This window comes from Amblyomma mixtum, chromosome 10 (genome assembly GCF_055824585.1).
Source record: "Amblyomma mixtum isolate Tamu chromosome 10, ASM5582458v1, whole genome shotgun sequence".
Lineage (NCBI taxonomy): Eukaryota > Metazoa > Arthropoda > Arachnida > Ixodida > Ixodidae > Amblyomma > Amblyomma mixtum.
In genome coordinates, this window is record NC_143021.1 from 81,621,731 (window position 1) to 81,640,021 (window position 18,291).

The 18,291-nt window shown below is 50.0% G+C and overlaps 1 pseudogene; it reads right to left on the reverse strand.

Annotated features, from left to right (window-relative positions):
- Positions 1–401: 401 nt before the first annotated feature.
- LOC149326281 (uncharacterized) lies at positions 402–3,470 on the reverse strand (annotated as a pseudogene).
- Positions 3,471–18,291: the final 14,821 nt, after the last annotated feature.

An 18,291-nucleotide genomic window follows, 5' to 3' on the forward strand; every position in this document is an offset into this window, starting at 1 on the left:
CTAACCCACGCAGGAGGCTTCTACTCGAGTCGTGGCACATTCAGCAAACACGATAGAATGTTAATCGTTCCCTGGGGACTCTCCCCTCATCCTACGTCCATGGGCTGCGGCCATTGACCCGGAGGTCTTCACGCACGGATTTAAAAAGCCAAGCTGCGCTCGCCCGTAGTCACACCGGGAAGAAGGGGCCGAGCCGGTCCCGAAACGTCGTGTTTTTCCTGTATTTTGCTTGGTTGGCGTCACTTACCTTCTCCTAACATTAAATTTCCCAACCACATAGACTTCTGTCGAATGTTTTTGATACCAGGTACTTGCAAGAGAATGTAAGGTACAACTGCATGCGATGTTCTTTGGTTGATCAGTCATGCATAATAAAAGCCACATTATTTTTAGTGGGCTCCTTACGGAAAGAATCATAGCGTAGCGTCAATGCTGACCCATGAAGCCTCCAATATATCTTTATAAAACTGGCGCCTATTTAAAACACGATCTCCAAAAAGTTGAAAAGCGAAATTCACTCTATCTATTTGAAACCTTTTAGTTGAAAATGAACGGACGTGAGACCAGGCATCGCTTTCAAAGTGATGTTGCTGCAGTCCAGCTTGAAATCTTGCCTTAAAGGCTGGATAGAAACCTGGAACAAAATCTAAACAATATAAAACATATACATTGTGGGTTTCTACGTGGACACAGGCCACCACCCACCGCGGGTTCGAGCTTCGCGCGAGCCAAGGGCCCCGATCAGCCGTCACCACACACCACTGGGACACCGATGCGGCGCACTCAACCTCCGCAGGGAGGAGAGCGATTCGCCGCAAAGAAATAGGCCTCCAAGTTCACAAAGGAGACGTTTATTCACGTCGTCCTTCAGCAGATACACACACACTCAATAGTCACCCCGTCCCGGGGGCGCGCGAGGAGCAAGGCTCCGCTGCGCGCACGAAGCGACTCGAGCAATGTGCGCCGCTAGCACGCCGCTGCAGGAGAATGTCCCCGCGGCAGTGCTGTGATCTCCCTCTCGTGTCGACCGTTGGGCCGGTTGCGAGAGAGAGTGGGCAATCAACGCAAGGTACGCCTGTCGGAGGTCGCTGGAACCCGCTGGACAGGCTCGAGCCGCTGCAGGTCAGAGGACACGTGCGGGCGAGCTCGAGTATATGCACTGGTCCGAGCGGCAAAGGCCGGCAGGGACAAACCGTAACGTACGCACCTTACGCTGTCTCCGAGGGATCTCTCTCTCTGGGCCCCGCTCGGACGGTCGCGCCGTGCGCGGCCGCCCAAAGCGGGCCCCGTATTCCCGCCAAAAGGCGCCAATGGCAAAGGCCGTTGGGGAGCCGGGGCGGAGCTGTGGCCAAATGACAGTGATTAGTCACCCAGCCGCCTCTCCACCGCCTGAGGCGGGAGCAAGGGAAAGAGGAGAAACAACGCAGGAAGCCGGCACAGCCGCGCAAAGGCAACGGCGGAAAGCCAGGATTCCAACAACATATATCTTTTTCTTTCAGTTAATGTAATTGGAAGCACAACTATGTAGATATTGAAAACAAGGTTGCATGATGTAACTCTGCCCTGGTACTCCCAAACGACGAAAGCTAAGTTATGAACTGTAGTTCATACCATGCCATCAGGTCCATTCAGTACATGCTTAAGAAACATGTTCCTGAGGCACTTGAGCGAATACAGGAAATCAGATAGGAAGTGGAGATGCCGAGAGCCGAGTCCTTGGGCGCCTACTCCCAATCAGACAATCTGGCCCTTACATTCAAACACATCACCGATTACTACAAGGAGGAGCACCGGCGCTACCCGGCCCCTTGTAAGGGACTGGATCGCGCTGACGAGCGCCTCCTCATCAAAATTCTTACTAACACTGTACTGTGCCCGGCGGTACTTAAACATTTCAACACATCCTTTGATGGCACGTGCCAGTTCTGTGGGGAGGTGGCTGACACCTTCCACATGGTTTGGGCGTGTCAATCAAACCCATCTATCCCCCCCAACCCCAACCCCACCAGAGAGGACTGGAAGGCGGCCCTGCTCGGCTGTCAGGATCTAAAGACCCAAAAGGCCTTGGTTCACCGGACGCGGGCGGCGTTGCTTGCCAATGGGGCCCCGGAATAGGGGCTCCAGCTAGTATTGTTAGGGGAAAGGGCCAATAGGGCCTACCCCAATCACCTCTCTGTAAATATTTATTGCATTATAAATGTTGTTCACCACCACCACCGAGTCCACTGGGTGCTCTAGCTTGCAGATGTTCTTGTTTGACTTGGCTCCAATTCCCAATATTTTCCACATACGCCTTTTTCATGAGGAGCCATCGCTTGTGACAAAATCGACGAATAGTCCGCTGACTTCAGCAAGAGTCATTGCTTCAATTAATATTTTGCAAGCATCTCTGCTTTGACGTTTGCACTCGTAGAAAACACACCAATAATCTGGAGCCATTTTCCAGTGAACGCTACAAGCATTACTATCACGCCATGGTCACATGTTCCGGTTTGCCCTTCAGATGTGAACAGGCCCATGTCGACATAGCAAGGCGCTCTGATAGTTTAATTTCATCGGCCAAAAGGCCACCATGTCTGTTCATGCTGCTAATATGCTTTGTTTTCTGCTTAAGTTGGCTTAGCACTCTATCGCTGTACCCAAATACACTCTTCAAGAGCCTCAGGTAGCGTTTCAATGTGGTTTTGCTCGAGAGAGAAATGATATCGTGTTTGCGAAGGTGCTGGTATAGTTTGGCACTCCTCATTTTCTTTAGAATACATTCCAATATCCACACCTTGCAATAGACGTTCCCTTTAGCATTTAGCCTTTTTGCTGCAGAGAAAAAGTGCATAACCCATTGTCGTTGCTTGGGAGGCAGAGTTTCACTCTGTGCGCGATGCATTTCTTCGGGCTTTAAGGCGTTCTCCTGCTGCATTTTCTTGAGCTGGTCTTTGAGGGCAGCAGAGCAAGATGACAGTCTTTTGATTGCATTTCTTGCTGCACGCAGCTTCAGAGCGGCATTTAGGACATTCTTATTAAGTGGTCGCTTCAGCCTTGACTGTGACTTTAGTAGTCCCTTCCTCAGGTATCGACAGGAGATGCATGCTTTCCCTGAGAACCGCGAACAGTGAATGGGGCGCTGCTACCACAATCTGTTCTGACAGACAGGAGCAGTATCAGACGTAAAAACTACGGTGCAAAAATTATTTTCCCAGCTGTTATAATTAGAATCAGGCAGCAGTGAAACATACCTTCAGATGGTTCATTCTCGGCCCAGCGCTAGCTGAAGTACAAGCCCTCGCGGGCTGTCACTTGCAGTTCGAGGCCCTTAGCTAGGTCCGACCTTGACATGCTGCTAGTTGTCAAGCCGCTTTGCAGATCCCACATGCGTCAACACTTCGGAGAACGCTCTCTGCTTCCCCACAAGAGGTGACGTGCCCTTCCTCAACAATGTGGCCACAAAGGTACGCTGTATATCCGACGGTCATCGTCCTCTTGTCTGCATCCTGGGAGAACATCGCCACCCTTTCGGACGTAATTTCTTGGTTTCCATGAATTCTTAATTGGCAGTACCGGATGTCTGCGTAACCAGGAACACGGTGAGAACTCCAGTAGGCGGACGGAACACTCAAAGTGAGAAGATATCCAGGCATACACGCTTCCCCATGTCCCGCAGCGGGTGCACGTTCCTATGTCGTCGCAGCCGCTTCACCAGCATCTGTTCCTGCTCCAGAACAGTCGTATTGCTCATCACCGCACACTTCAGATCTTTTGGCCTCAGAAGATATGACGTCTGTGCTGTTGCCCTTCCTGGGTGGTCTTGGCTGAGTCGGTTTTGGGGCATTTGGCAGTAGCGTCGGCACGTCATCGGGCAGCATATCCGGCTTTCCGCGTGCATTACGAACTTCTTTACCTTCTATAATGTACACACAGTCCCGCAGACTACATGATGGTTCGAAGTGAAGTTCGAAACAACACAGGTTTCGTCAAGTTCCTTGCCCTGGCGGTGCAAGTTTCGCTCCCAAATTCGGCGTCGTTCCTCATCTTTCGGCACGGTAAACAACGACGGCTGCTTTCCTTTAGTCCACTTATGGCCGGTTCGACACCCGAGAGCACAGCAGTGTCGTTGCCGTTACCGGTTCGGCATTCCTACTTTTCACGAATGAAGAAGGCAGCCGGCGAAACAAATTAAAATGATGCGCTGAAAAAAACCAGATAACAGCCAAAGCCGCAAACCATGTGTGAACAAACGTGCGAGAGTCCAACACATGGGCACCACCAACAGCCAGCCCACACGACGACAGAGCCGACGCTAACATCCGGGTCCCGTCCGCAGTCGCCGCCTCGCCGCAATGCATGGGGCACGCCGGCTGATGCACCCACTACTCCCTTCTAGAACACTATAACGGTGGTCGGCGGAACGCGCGACCGCGGTGAGAGCCGTGCAGTGGCGGCTGCAGCTGAGGCGAGTCACGTGCTGTTACGTCACAGCCCCACCTCCGGCGCTCCTCCTGCTGAAGGTTAAAGTACAACACCCGATGACCTTGGTGAAACATGGCGTAGTGGAGCTCTCACTCCAAAAACCCAGCCGGTCTAAGTTAATTTGCGGTCTTCCACTACAGTGTACATCTGTAGCCCCTGTGTCTACTCGACACGTTAAACACAAGATACTAGTGCTATTTGTACCAAATGAGGGATGGATAAATTGGTGGAGCTTTTTTTTTAATCCGAATATTCTTTTTTTCACACGACGGAAAGAAGCAAAGAAAGACCGGGCTCTTGGCAGCGGAAAAAAAAATTAAATACCGATTACACAAAGCGACAATTCCAAAATGCATGTGTTCGCTGCCACGTGGTAGTGATAACGCCCAGAAATATGCTACTTCAATGATATGTAGCTGCGATGAAATGATTTCGTTACGCCGATTCACTGTAGTGTTCAGCTTATAAAAAAATTTGATGCCAGACGCTAGCAGGTGGTTTCATCACACTTTTCTCGACTACTAGATCTTGAATTGTCTGTCTGGCGGCTTATATCTACTTTTCGCTGTCATTCTTTCGGTTCTTTGTGTCTGAGACGAGAGGCTTATGCTTGTTGGTCTTTTTTCGTAGAACGCTTGGGCGGCGGCACACGCTGAGTATTCACAACAATCCGCCTCGGCTACGTCGGGTACAAGTGGGTGCCGGGAAGACGGGTGAACGTTGCTGAATATGAATTTTTACCAGTGAGTGCCCGGATTTACGCCCACCGGAGTGTACATCGAGGGTGGAGGCTGCAGGCACGCACGAGCACACGAGCGCGCACGCACGCACGCACGCACACGCACGTAAACGTACATACGCACGCATCACGGTTATTTTGTGGAAATAAGGCTATACTGCTAACGCAGTAAAAAAATAACTAAAAAAGCATGCATACTCCGAGTTGTATTCGTACCAGTGGCGGAGCAACAGAAAAGCTCCGTTTAGAAATGCCCTAGGCTACTCGGTCATGCCCGAGGCTTTTTTTAATCCTTGTTGCATGGAATATTAGGAAATTGTCTGACCCTCCTCGTGCCTTGCTTTATGTCGTCGAATTCAGCGATCTGGGAATAAGGCCTCACGCTAACGCTAACCCAGTCCCGTAGCGGCTTGCCGCTCTGCCATCGGCGGAGTAATACGCAGTAATCCGTAGTAGCAAATAGTCCGCGAGTATTTTTATTTCTGCGGGCTTATTTTGCGGCTACATTATCTGCGAATGAAACTATTTATTCACGGAAACCTAATAAGGAAATAAAGCGAAAGGAAAGCCTCCACGGAACTGGCTGAAAGGCACTCCACGCGTTGGTCGACTCCGCCCACCATACGGGGAGAATTCAAAAAATAAAGGCGGGAGCCGGACGTTAATTCGATTTAATTAGGAAAATCGGCCACACAGGGCAATAAGTCGGAGTTTCAAAGATTGCTCGGAACGTGTACATCGAGTTCCCGCGCCAAAAAGACGAGTTCAGATTCCTCTTCACTGCACCTTTAAGCAAAGCTGCCAGAAAGGGGTTGTTTTGTAGTTTTGAAAATAAATAGCCTGAAACAAGTTGGTGGACAAATGGTGCATGACAGATTCACCAGACTCTATCAAGGGCGCAAAAAATTCTTTAGACGAACAGGCTCTCTTTGATAGCGCTCCAGAAAAATTGCAAAAATTCTATGTAGTGCAAGTATGCCTTGTTCCTCGTAGAATGCTGCACTTGCAAGAATATTGCACCCCAACTTCGCAGCGAAGATGTTGGTAATTTGTGTCCGTGCGGAAACGAACCGTCCTCAACCCATCCAAGCATGCTTTTTTATCATACTCTTTTAAGGCGGAAGCCTTTAATGCCTCATCGTTGTAAGAGGGAGCTGTCGACAGAAATGTCACGCTTTTCAGTTGGTCGAAACCGTCGTGACGTCACAGTGGGCGAATTTCAAACGGGGCCAATTGTACTTTGGCTACTAACCATGCAAAAAATTAAAGGGATCGTATAATGATGCTGCAAGTACGTTTGACTGAGTTTAGTTAATTGGTTACTTAACCAATTAGTCTAATTAACCTTTCTAGTCAGACCAGATAAATAAATAAAACCAGGTAGGAAATTGACCAAGCTTGGGAATCGAACCCCGGTCTCCGGAGTGCGAGTCGAGCACGCTATCACTCCGCCATGCCAGCTCGATCGTTTGGAGTGAACAAAGGTGCGTCTAGTGAATACGGTGTCTTCGTTCACTCCCATCTTCCTCCCTTCCCGTTACGGCGAGGTTTAGGTGTCCGCCGATATATGAGACCGATACATTTTCTTTCCTCAAAAACCAATTTACCGACGAGCAAGGCGTATTTGTCCGCGTTTCAGATTGGTCCAAATTGTCGTGACGTCACCGCGCGCGAATTTTGACGGGTGTCCACTGAAATATGTGAGGCAGTTACTGCTCAACTTCCTTTCCTCAAATACAATTTTCGACTAGTGTCGACTGAGATATGTGAGACAGTTACTGCGTAATTTCCTTTCCTCAAATAAATATAAATAAATAAATTGTAAATTGGTTTTTGAGGAAAGGAAATGGCGCAGTAACTGTCTCACATATCTCGGCGGACACCTGAACCGCGCCCTAAGGGAAGGGAGGAAGGTGGGAGTGAAAGAAGAAAGAGAGAAAGAGGTGCCGTAGTGGAGGTCTCCGGAATAATTTCGACCGCCTGGGGATCTTTAACGTGCACTGACATCGCACAGCACACGGGCGCCTCTTGCGTTTCGCCTCCATCGAAACGCGGACGCCGCGGTCGGGTTCGAACCCGGGTACTCCGGCTCGGTAGACGAGCGCCTTACCACTGAGCCACCGCGGCAAACACAATTTTCATTTTCTTCATTACTGCCCCTCTTTCTTCTTTCCCTCACACTTCCTCCCTTCCTGTACGGTGCGGCTTAGGTGTCCACCGAGATGACAGAGAATTACAGCCCCATTTCCTTTCCTCAAAAAGCGTTGCGTTCAAAGGGCAACGCATCGCACCAAACGAGTGGTGGCGTTTCTTGGACTCCGTTGCAGCGCTACAACACACATTCGCGTTCCACTTCTAGAGGCGAAGCTTAAGCGTCATTAATTGGCAGTTAATTAATGCACCAACAAAACGTACAGTGAACAATCGCGTAGCAGAATGCAGCACTCAGGCTTTCGCCTTTCACCACTTTAGCCGCTAAAGTTCCTCGTATTTTTTGTCAGACCAAAAGAGGTCGAAGTAATCATATTGTTACCGGTGAACTGGTTACTAAATAAGTGGACGAATCGTGAACGAAGAAGTGGCGGTGCGCTGAACGACGACGACGTTGACAGTGGGTAGCTGGGCCCTCGGAGTCTGAGCTGAGTGCTGGGCATCTCAGAGCAGCCGCCAATATAGACTTACCCTTGTAACATCCCCGTAACATCTTTTGGTGGAGGTCGCGGGTTCGAGCCGACATGCCGACGACCCGACGAGCCGACGAGACGACGGGCCGAACCGGCGAGATGACTACCGATCCGGCCCCTCCGTCTGCGCCTGCCACGCCAACTGTCATCGTAGCCCACCCTCGCGAAGCGGGCACATTCTGTGGTACAGATGGCGTGGACGTCGAGGACTGGCTCTCGCTTTATGAGCGTGTTAGCCAGCACAACAGGTGGGACGCCACGCTGATGCTGCCTAATGTGATATTTTCCGGCACCGCACGCGTCTGGTTCGAAACCCACGAAGAAGTGATTGCCACGTGGGATGCCAGCAAGCAGAAGCTCCGCGACCTGTTTGGGAAACTAGTTGGCCGTCAGCTTGCTGCCAAAGAAGAACTTGCAGCTCGCGCCCAAACGGCCACTGAATCATATATTACATACATTCAAGACGTCTTGGCACTGTGCCGAAAGGTCGATACCAACATGACCGAAGACGATAAGGTAGGCCACATTCTTAAAAGCATTGCCGACGATGCCTTCCACCTTCTTCTATGCCGGGACTGCTCTACGGTTGACTCCGTTCTGGAGGTGTGTCGACGCTTCGAGCAGGCCAAGCACCGGCGCATTGCACACCGCTTTGACCGCCAGCTGCCAGTTTCACGTGCGAGGATCTGCCGACACTGAGGCAGCCTTCAAACCCCGACAACGTGACTCGCATCGTGCGCCGTGAACTGGAGGCCCTGGTTCCTGTTACGACCAACGCGCCCTTGTCGGGCAACACCCTGGCCACAATATTCCTTATTCAAGCTGTCGTCCGCCAGGAGGTCGCCAACTTGGCCATGCCCTCCAGCCATCGTCCCGTCGAGCCTCGGATTGCGAGCCCCATCTCTCCCGTGGTCGCTACCGCTACGGCCCGCAACACCTTCGTCCCAAGTTACACAAGATATCGCAATCCAGATGAGTGGCGTACCCCTGACGACCGGCCGATCTGCTTTACGTGCTCGCGCGTAGGCCACATCTCTCGCCACTGCCGCAGCCGTTGGTCCGCACCTCCCCCACCTTTGCCCTACGTCGACCGCCGTTATGACTATGGACGCCGTCGCTTCCCGCCTCGGAATGACCCACCCAGCGCAGAGTCCCCACCGCCTCCTCGTAGAACCAGCCGCTCTCCCTCCCCGACAGCCCACCATTCCCGCTCACCTCTTCCGCACTGCACTTACTCACCGTCCTCTGCAGGCCGCTTCGCGGGAAACTAGCCAGTGCAGCTCCCGGAGGTGATGCTGCATTGGTGCCCCGACCTGAAAATCCTCTACTGACCCAGCCTTCGCCCTGTAATCTGCTCGATGTTTTTGTGGACGGTGTTCCTGTTTCTGCCCTCATTGACACTGGTGCCCAAGTCTTGGTTCTTAGCTCATCCTTTTGCCGTCGCCTCAACAAAGTCCAGACCCCTGGCGCTTCGCCCACTGTTTGCGTTGCCGATGGCAGCACTGTTGCCGTCACTGGCCTGAGCACTGCCCGCGTCACTCTTGCCGATCATCACATCCTAGTTTTGTTCACCGTCCTCGAACACTGCCCTCACAATGTGATCCTTGGTCTAGACTTTCTAACCGCTCACTCTGCCCTTATCGACTGCTCCAGCGGCCTTCTGCGATTGGACCTGCCTCTCAGCTCAGCCGACACACCCTCAAGCTCCAAGCCCCGCCTTCGCTGCCCCGAGTACGCTCGCCGGCCCCCCGACTCTGCCGTTTATCTGCCTATGTCACCATTTCCTGCGGTTCGTGATGGGGATTATCTTGCCTGCCCACTCGCTGATGTTGTTCTTCCGCACCTCATCGTGAGCGTCACCAAGAATAGCACCTAGCTTCCTGTCCTCAACTTCAGCTTGTCACCACAAGTTCTTCCTGCAGGCATATCGCTTGCTACTTTGTCTTCTCTCACCGACTGTACCGTCACTGCTCTCTCACCTGGACCGCCTTCTACTGTCTCTCAAGCGCCCGACGTCCCGGCCAACGTTCTGCAATCCATTTCTGTGATGATTGCTTCTGACCTGAGCCCCGAGCATGCACAGGATTTTCACAACCTTTTGGTGTCCTACACCATTTTTTACTTCGCTTCTGCTCCTCTGGGTCAAACATCTGTAGTGACTGACCGCATTGACACCGGTGATGCAAGACCTATACACCGGAGGCCTTATCCTGCGTCGCTACCAGAGCGCCAGGTCATTCAGCGGGAGGTCGACAAGATGTTGGCCAACGATATCATCGAGCCTTCAAACAGCTCTTGGCCATCTCCTGTCGTGCTCGTGAAAAAGAAAGACCAAAGTTGGCGGTTTAGCGTCGACTATCGTCATCTCAACAAGGTCACGAAGAAAGACGTCTATCCCCTTCCGCGCATAGATGATACCCTGGACTGTTTACATGGCGCCCGCTACTTTTCTTCCATCGACCTTTGTAGCGGGTATTGGCAAGTCTCTGTTGACGCAAGAGACGGCGAGAAAACAGCTTTAGTCACCCCTGATGGCCTTTACCAATTTAAGGTCATGCCCTTCGGCCTTTGTAACGCACCTGCCGCATTTGAACGGATGATGGACTCGTTACTCCGGGGCTTCAAGTGGACGACCTATCTTTGTTACTTAGATGATGTAATTGTTTTCTCGCCCTCTTTTGAAACCCACCTGCTTCGCCTTTCGTCCATCTTGGCACTTCTTCGCCGCGCAGGTCTTCAACTCAACTCAAAATAATGTACTTTCGGCCGCCGCGAACTCTAAGTCCTTTGCCATTTGGTGAATGCGGGTGGCATACAACCTGACCCTGATAAAGTTCATGCCGTCAATGCTTTTCCCTGTCCCCGCTCGGCCAGCGTTGTCCGGAGCTTCATCGGTCTCTGTTCCTACGTTCGCCGTTTCGTCCCGAACTTCGCAGCCGTCGCTCGCCCCCTCACCAATCTGTTGCAGAAAGGCGTTCCTTTTTCCTGGGGACCAGAGCAGGCTTCTGCATTCGCCAGCCTTATCGCCATCCTCACCAACCCTCCTGTATTGGCCCATTTCAACCCGTCTGCCCCGACTGAACTTCGCACCGATGCAAGTGGTCACGGAATTGGCGCCATCCTTGCTCAGCGACAACGCGGCCAGCACTGCGTGATTGCGTACGCCAGCCGTCTTCTTTCTTCCGCCGAGAAGAATTACTCCATCACAGAACGCGAGTGCCTGGCTCTTGTTTGGGCCATTGGAAAATTCCGCACATACTTGTTCGGCCGCCCATTCACTGTTATAACCGACCACCACGCCCTGTGTTGGCTCTCCTCTCTCAAGGACCCTACTGGCCGTCCTGGCCGGTGGGCATTGCGATTGCAAGAATACACCTTTTCCGTGGTTCACAAGTCCGGTCGCCTCCATCAAGATGCAGACTGCCTGTCACGCTATCCTGTAGATCCTCCTTCTTCCATCCTGTAGATCCTCCTCAGTTGGCAGCAGCAGTTGCGGCCGCGTGCACGCATATTGAGCCGTTCCTTTCCGCAACGCAGGTAACGGAATACAGCTACAAGAAGCTGCCGGCAAGAGAACTTTCGGATCGACCCTGACTGCACCTGTTATCACCAGAGCAAAGCATCAAGTTTGCGCAGCATCTCCAGCAACGCGCCTGCGCGGGATCCCAAGCCTCACGGTTAAAAGCCCAGCAGGAAGCCCCTTCGCATCAGTTGGCAGCAGCAGTTGCGGCCGCGTGCACGCATATTGAGCCGTTCCTTTCCGCAACGCAGGTAACGGAATACAGCTACAAGAAGCTGCCGGCAAGAGAACTTTCGGATCGACTCTGACTGCACCTGTTATCACCAGAGCAAAGCATCAAGTTTGCGCAGCATCTCCAGCAACGCGCCTGCGCGGGATCCCAAGCCTCACGGTTAAAAGCCCAGCAGGAAGCCCCTTCGCATCAGTTGGCAGCAGCAGTTGCGGCCGCGTGCACGCATATTGAGCCGTTCCTTTCCGCAACGCAGGTAACGGAATACAGCTACAAGAAGCTGCCGGCAAGAGAACTTTCGGATCGACTCTGACTGCACCTGTTATCACCAGAGCAAAGCATCAAGTTTGCGCAGCATCTCCAGCAACGCGCCTGCGCGGGATCCCAAGCCTCACGGTTAAAAGCCCAGCAGGAAGCCCCTTCGCATCAGTTGGCAGCAGCAGTTGCGGCCGCGTGCACGCATATTGAGCCGTTCCTTTCCGCAACGCAGGTTCGTAATTTTTTATATGCTTGTTTTGTATAGTGAGATAGACATTCAACCTTAGCTGCTGCTGCTGCTGCTGCTGCCACATTTGTGTTGCACAAGTGTTTATCCTATTGTACTTCGGTGCTTCTAAACATCTTTGGCTTGCTATCACGTTCGCTTATTTTTTCGTTTGGCTCTCATTTTCTTGGCAATGTCAGGCAAGCAAGAGCTTGCCAAATTGTTCGAAGAACTTAAGCGTGAATTGAAGAATGAATTTAAAGAACTGCGTGAATGTCTTGAAAGAGACATAAGAAAAGAAATCAGAGAAATGAAGGGGTTCTTGGAACTTGCGAACGAGAATTACGAGGAAATGAAAACGTCAGTCAATCAGCTCAAAAACGAGAACTCAGAGCTAATGAACACAGTAACGGCTCTGGAAAAAGACAGAGAGGCCCTGCTTGTACAACTCAAAGATCATGAAATAAGACTCTTGCAAAATGAACAGCACACGAGGTGTTTCAACGCAGAAATCAAAGGTGTACCTCTTGGGCCGAAGGAAAACACTCTCGAAATAACAAGGAAACTTGCAGTGGCCCTTGATGCCCCCTTTGAGGAGGGTGATGTTGAAGCTTGCCACCGGGTTAGGACTGCCGGCAACGACCAAAGCCCTAATATTGTGGTACAGTTCACACACAGGGCTAAGCGTGACTGTTTTCTAGAAAAAGCTCGAAAAAAACGACTGACAACCGAGGACATTGACATAGAATTGCAGCCCAGCACTCCCATTTACATCAATGAGCACTTATGTCCAGCCATGAAACGTTTGTTTGGTGCTGCAAACAGCAAAAAGAAAGAACTCGGCTGGAAATTTGCATGGTGCCGAAATGGCAAGATCTTCACCCGAAAATCTGAAGGCAGCGCCATTGTTCCCATTGCCCACTATGACGATCTGCAAAAGATGACGTAGGAAAAACAAATGTGAAAACTTTTGTTGGACTTCGTTGTTTTAGATATGGGTTATCTGCCTTCTGAACTAAAACAGCTTATATCAGACAAAAAACCAGCAATGACCTTCTTCCATCAAAATGTGCGATCTCTAGCAAATAAGACAGACGATTTAGAAATGTTAATCCACAGCTTCGGAATACCAATTACTGCTATAATGTTAACCGAAACTTGGCTAACGCCCACATCGCATAGGTTCCGGCTTTCTGGTTATCAATCCTTTTTCTGTAGCCGTCGAGATAAGCGAGGGGGAGGCGTAGCGCTTATGCTCAAAGAAGGTATAGTTGCTGAACTTGTTCACGATTTCACTGATACAACTCCTGATTATGAGGTGCTTACATTGAAAAACCGGACAAATGTGTTCTCTGTTGTGTACAGACCGCCGTCAGGTGATGCAACCCGCTTTCTTGCTTTCCTTGAAAGGCTCTTTATTTATGTAACGGAAGAAAAAATGAACCTTGTTTTAGGAGGCGACGTCAATATAAACATGCTATCATCGTCCCAGGTACAAAAAGATTTTCAGTCTCTAATTACAAGTTCAGGTTTCTTAAACACTATATCTACTGGAACGCGTGTGACTGTTGATAGCGCCTCTTTATTAGATGTGTTCATTTCAAACATTAGTGCCGATTCTTTGGAGGCTGATGCCGTGTACACTGACATTAGTGACCATCTGGGTATCATCTTGCTAGTGAATAAAACCCCTCGTGTAACTCAGAAAACGAAGAAACCGGTTTATGTTCAGTCTATTACTTCACCACATCTTGAGGCTTTTCGCTGTGCAATCGCCCAGCAAACTTGGGAAACCGTTTACGGAGCACAAGATAGTGACTCTGCCTATTCATCTTTTGTAAATATTTTCAAAACTTTATATAATACACACTTCCCACTGAAGAAACTTGCAAGCACATCTAAAGCGCGGAAACCCTGGCTATCTACCGAGCTTCTTGACATGATTAAACATAAACATGCCTTGTATGCACGTTTTGTGAAAAGTCGAGATGCAACGCTGTTTACTGAGTTTAAAAAATTTAGGAACAGCCTGACAAATAAGCTTAGGGCAGCAAAAGATTCTTATTTTTTAGGTATATTTAGTAACCCTGACAATCAACGAAGTGATGTAATTTGGCGCAAATTGAATACGTTATTGCATCCCACCTCGTGTTCAGGTATTCCAGATGTTTTATATTATAATGGACAGCAACTTTCCGGAAACGCAATTCCACAAATGTTTAATGAAGTTTTCACCATAGAACCTTCCCAGTACGACGATCCCAGCCTGAACAACTGTTTGCAGTTTCTACCAGTTATAAGGAATGCAACATCGCTTTTCCTTGCTCCAACTACATCACTTGAAGTTTTTTCCTGCATCCGTGCCACAAAAAATAGTAAGTCACTGGATGCCGATGGTATCCAGATACGCCCTTTAAAGTACGTGCTCGATATTATCAGCCCGGTCCTTACCCATATCTATAACATAATATTGTCTACGGGTGTATTCCCTAAGAAAATGCAAATTGCCCGCGTTGTTCCAGTCTTTAAGCGCGGTGATAAGACTGACCTAACTAATTATCGGCCGATTTCAATCATTCCAGTATTTTCAAAAGGTATTGAGAAAATAATGCACGAAAGATTACTATCATTTTTTAATCGCCACAACCTGCTTCATGACTTTCAGCATGGTTTTCGACAGCACCGCTCTACCGAAACAGCCCTCCTCACTCAAAAAGAAATTATTATAGATGCATTCAGTCGTAAGCACATGGCATTAGGTATATACATTGATTTCTCTAAGGCATTTGATTTGATCAATCATTCTATCCTTCTCAACAAATTAGAAAATTACGGCGTGCGGGGAATAGCACATGCGCTTTTTAAATCTTACCTTTCTTTCAGAAAGCAATTTGTAGATGCCAACAATGTCGTTTCCGCAATGAAACCGGTTAATGTTGGTGTGCCGCAAGGAAGCATTTTAGGACCGCTTTTATTTTTAATCTATGTAAATGACATTGTACACTGCACAGAAAATTCTTCGGTTATTTCTTATGCTGATGACACAACACTGTTTATTACAGGCAGTTTGTGCAAAGATATTGAAAGCAAGGCCAACAAGACGCTGGCTGATTTAAAGGTCTGGGCTGAGGTGAATTGTTTGAAAATAAATCCCACTAAAACAAAAGTAATTTTGTATACGCCTAGAGGCAAAGTGTTGACAGAACAGATGGATTTGTTTCTTGGCTCCCAACAGCTAGAGATGGTGGACTCTGTAAATAGTCTTGGAGTACATTTTTCAAAGCATCTTACCTGGAATGAGCATATCGACTACCTCCAATCTAAGTTGTCATCTGCCATTGGTGCCATTGCGCGTGTGCGGCGCTTTATCCCTGCTAAAGTGAAACTTATGCTTTACAATGCTTTAGTGCTATCTCTTATGCAGTACTGTAACATGGTGTGGGGCACAACTGGTGTGACCAATTTGCGCAGCATACATTTACTGCAGAAGAGAGCAGTGCGTTATATTGCTGATGTGCATTACACTTTCTCCACGAAGCCTCTTTTTTCAAAGTTTGATATTCTTCCTGTGTTTTGTTTATACAATTATAGGTTGATTGTACGCTATAAAGCTTTCGTTAAATTTCATATGGATTATGCAATTCGTCTTGCAAGACTACAGGTGAACACAAGTGATCGTCAAACCAGATACAAAGAAATATGGTCCGTGCCCACCCCTAGGACATCCTACGATGAACAATCATTATCTTACACGTTGCCCTCATTGCTAAATTTACTAAACCGTGTGGAGTTTGATCCCACCTGTAACCAAAACGACATCGTCAAACACTTTTGCCAACTTGTTTTTTTGCAAGACTAAAATAATTTCATTTTGTTCGCGACAGCTTCTGTTGATTTGTACCGGCATTTTTGTTTGAGTTTCTTTTGCGTTTGCCTTTTTTTTTTAGTGTGTCTTTGATATTGTCTGTTTTTTTTTTATGTATGACTGGCCGTCATCTTGCTGTTTGCCAACCAGTAAGGGGTCGGGACCTCGTCAAGCTCCCCGAGCTTTTAGTCCCGCACTCCTCCTTCTCAAAGGAAATAAAGGTGATTGATTGATTGATTGATTCTACATTGTATAAAAACCAGCGCTTACGAACACGGACAGAGGACAAGGGAAACAGACTGAGCGCCGTTCAGTCTGTTTCCCTTGTCCTCTGTCCGTGTTCGGAAGCGCTGGTTTTTCTACAATGGATCACCACCAACTCGCCCAATCCTCAGTCGTTCTGGAGTTCTTCTACAGACTGAGTCGGATGCCTGTGTCCGCTCCATCTCCGACCTCTCCCAAATTACCGACGAACAGCGCTTGGATCCCACCCTCACCTCTCTCATCGACCGCCTCAGCACCGACCGGCGTGACACTTCTCTGGCCCGGTTTTTGCTGGACGGGAACACGCTGTACCGCCGCAACATGCGACCTGATGGCGCTGAACACTTGCTAGTAGTTCCTCGACACCTACGCTCCTCTATGCTCAAACAACTGCATGACGCACCTACGGCTGGTCATCCTGGTGTCTCCCGTACGTACAACCGCGTGCGCCGGCGTTTCTTCTGGCCTGGTCTGTACCGCTCCGTCCAACGCTACGTGGCCGCTTGCGACCTCTGTCAGCGCCGTAAGAAGCCCGCTGTCCTGCCGTCTGGACACCTGCAGCCTATTCCCATCCCGACCGACCCGGTTTCTCGTGTTGGGCTAGATTTACTTGGGCCCTTCCCGGAGTCCTCCGCGGGGAACAAGTGGATTGCCGTCGCCACCGATTATGCCACGCGGTACGTGATCACTCGCGCCATTCCAACCAACTGCACCACTGACGTCGCGGACTTCCTTTTGCACGACGTCATATTACACCATGGCGCTCCCCGTCAACTCCTTACCGACCGTGGCCGCTGCTTCCTCTCCCGAGTTGTTGACGAAATCCTTCGTTCGTGCTCCGTTCGTCACAAGTTCACCACTGCTTATCATCCTCAGACGAACGGCCTTACAGAGCGTCTCAACCGCACGCTGACAGACATTCTCGCCATGTACGTATCCGACGACCAGCGCGACTGGGACATCAGCTTGCCTTTTGTCACCTTCGCCTACAAGTCTTCGCGCCATGATACCGCTGGTTACTCGCCCTTCTATCTTCTCTTTGAACGAGACCCCTTACTGCCCTTCGACACTCTGTTGCCCACAGCCGGCCCTGTCACTATATATGCGCGTTACGCTATCGCCCGAGCAGACGCCGCCCGCCAGGTTGCTCGTCACAAGCTCTCCGCCTCCCAAGAGGCTCAAAAACACCGCTACGATGGCCTGCACCGTGATGTGCGCTACCCTGCCGGATCTCTCGTCTTGCTGTGGCTCCCATCCCGTCGTGTGGGGTTATGTGAAAAACTTCTGCCGCGCTACACAGGCGCTTATCGTGTATTACGGGCAGTGACCGACGTAACGTATGAAATCACGCCGCTGCACCCAAAGTCGACGTCCGCTCCACTGACATCCGAAGTCGTTCATGTAGCTCGCCTCAAGCCCTATCCCCACCCTCGACATCGCACGCCTAACACGCACCGGGACGTTGCCTTCAGCCGAGGGGGATGGTGTTACCGGTGAACTGGTTGCTAAATAAGTGGACGAATCGTGAACGAAGAAGTGGCGGTGCGTTGAACGACGACGACGTTGACAGTGGGTAGCTGGGCCCTCGGAGTCTGAGCTGAGTGCTGGCCATCTCAGAGCAGCCGCCAATATAAACCTACCGCCGTAATATCCCCGTAACAATATTAAGCCAAAGTCCTAATTTCTCAATCTACAAGCGAGAAGCCGCAATCAGCTTTGTTTTGAAGATACTGAGCTATATGGGCTCGAAACATATAACGCGGTTCACAAAGGTGATATCGAAAAGGCTGTTGAAATAAAATATGTTTGTTAAACTCTGGATGTTAGGGGGAGCCAGTGCTCCCAAGAGACTTTCATTGGATGGGAGATGGGCGATGGAGAGGTTCTCATATTCTCGTACCATGTAGTAAAAGAGGAAGGGGGGGGGGGTTTGACTGGCGAGTCGGTTTCAGGGCGGCGGGAAGGTGTCTGCTGGATATAGATGCCGATACATGACAGCTTCGTATCTCAGTAGTGCGAGGGAACGCAGAGGCCATGTGCGG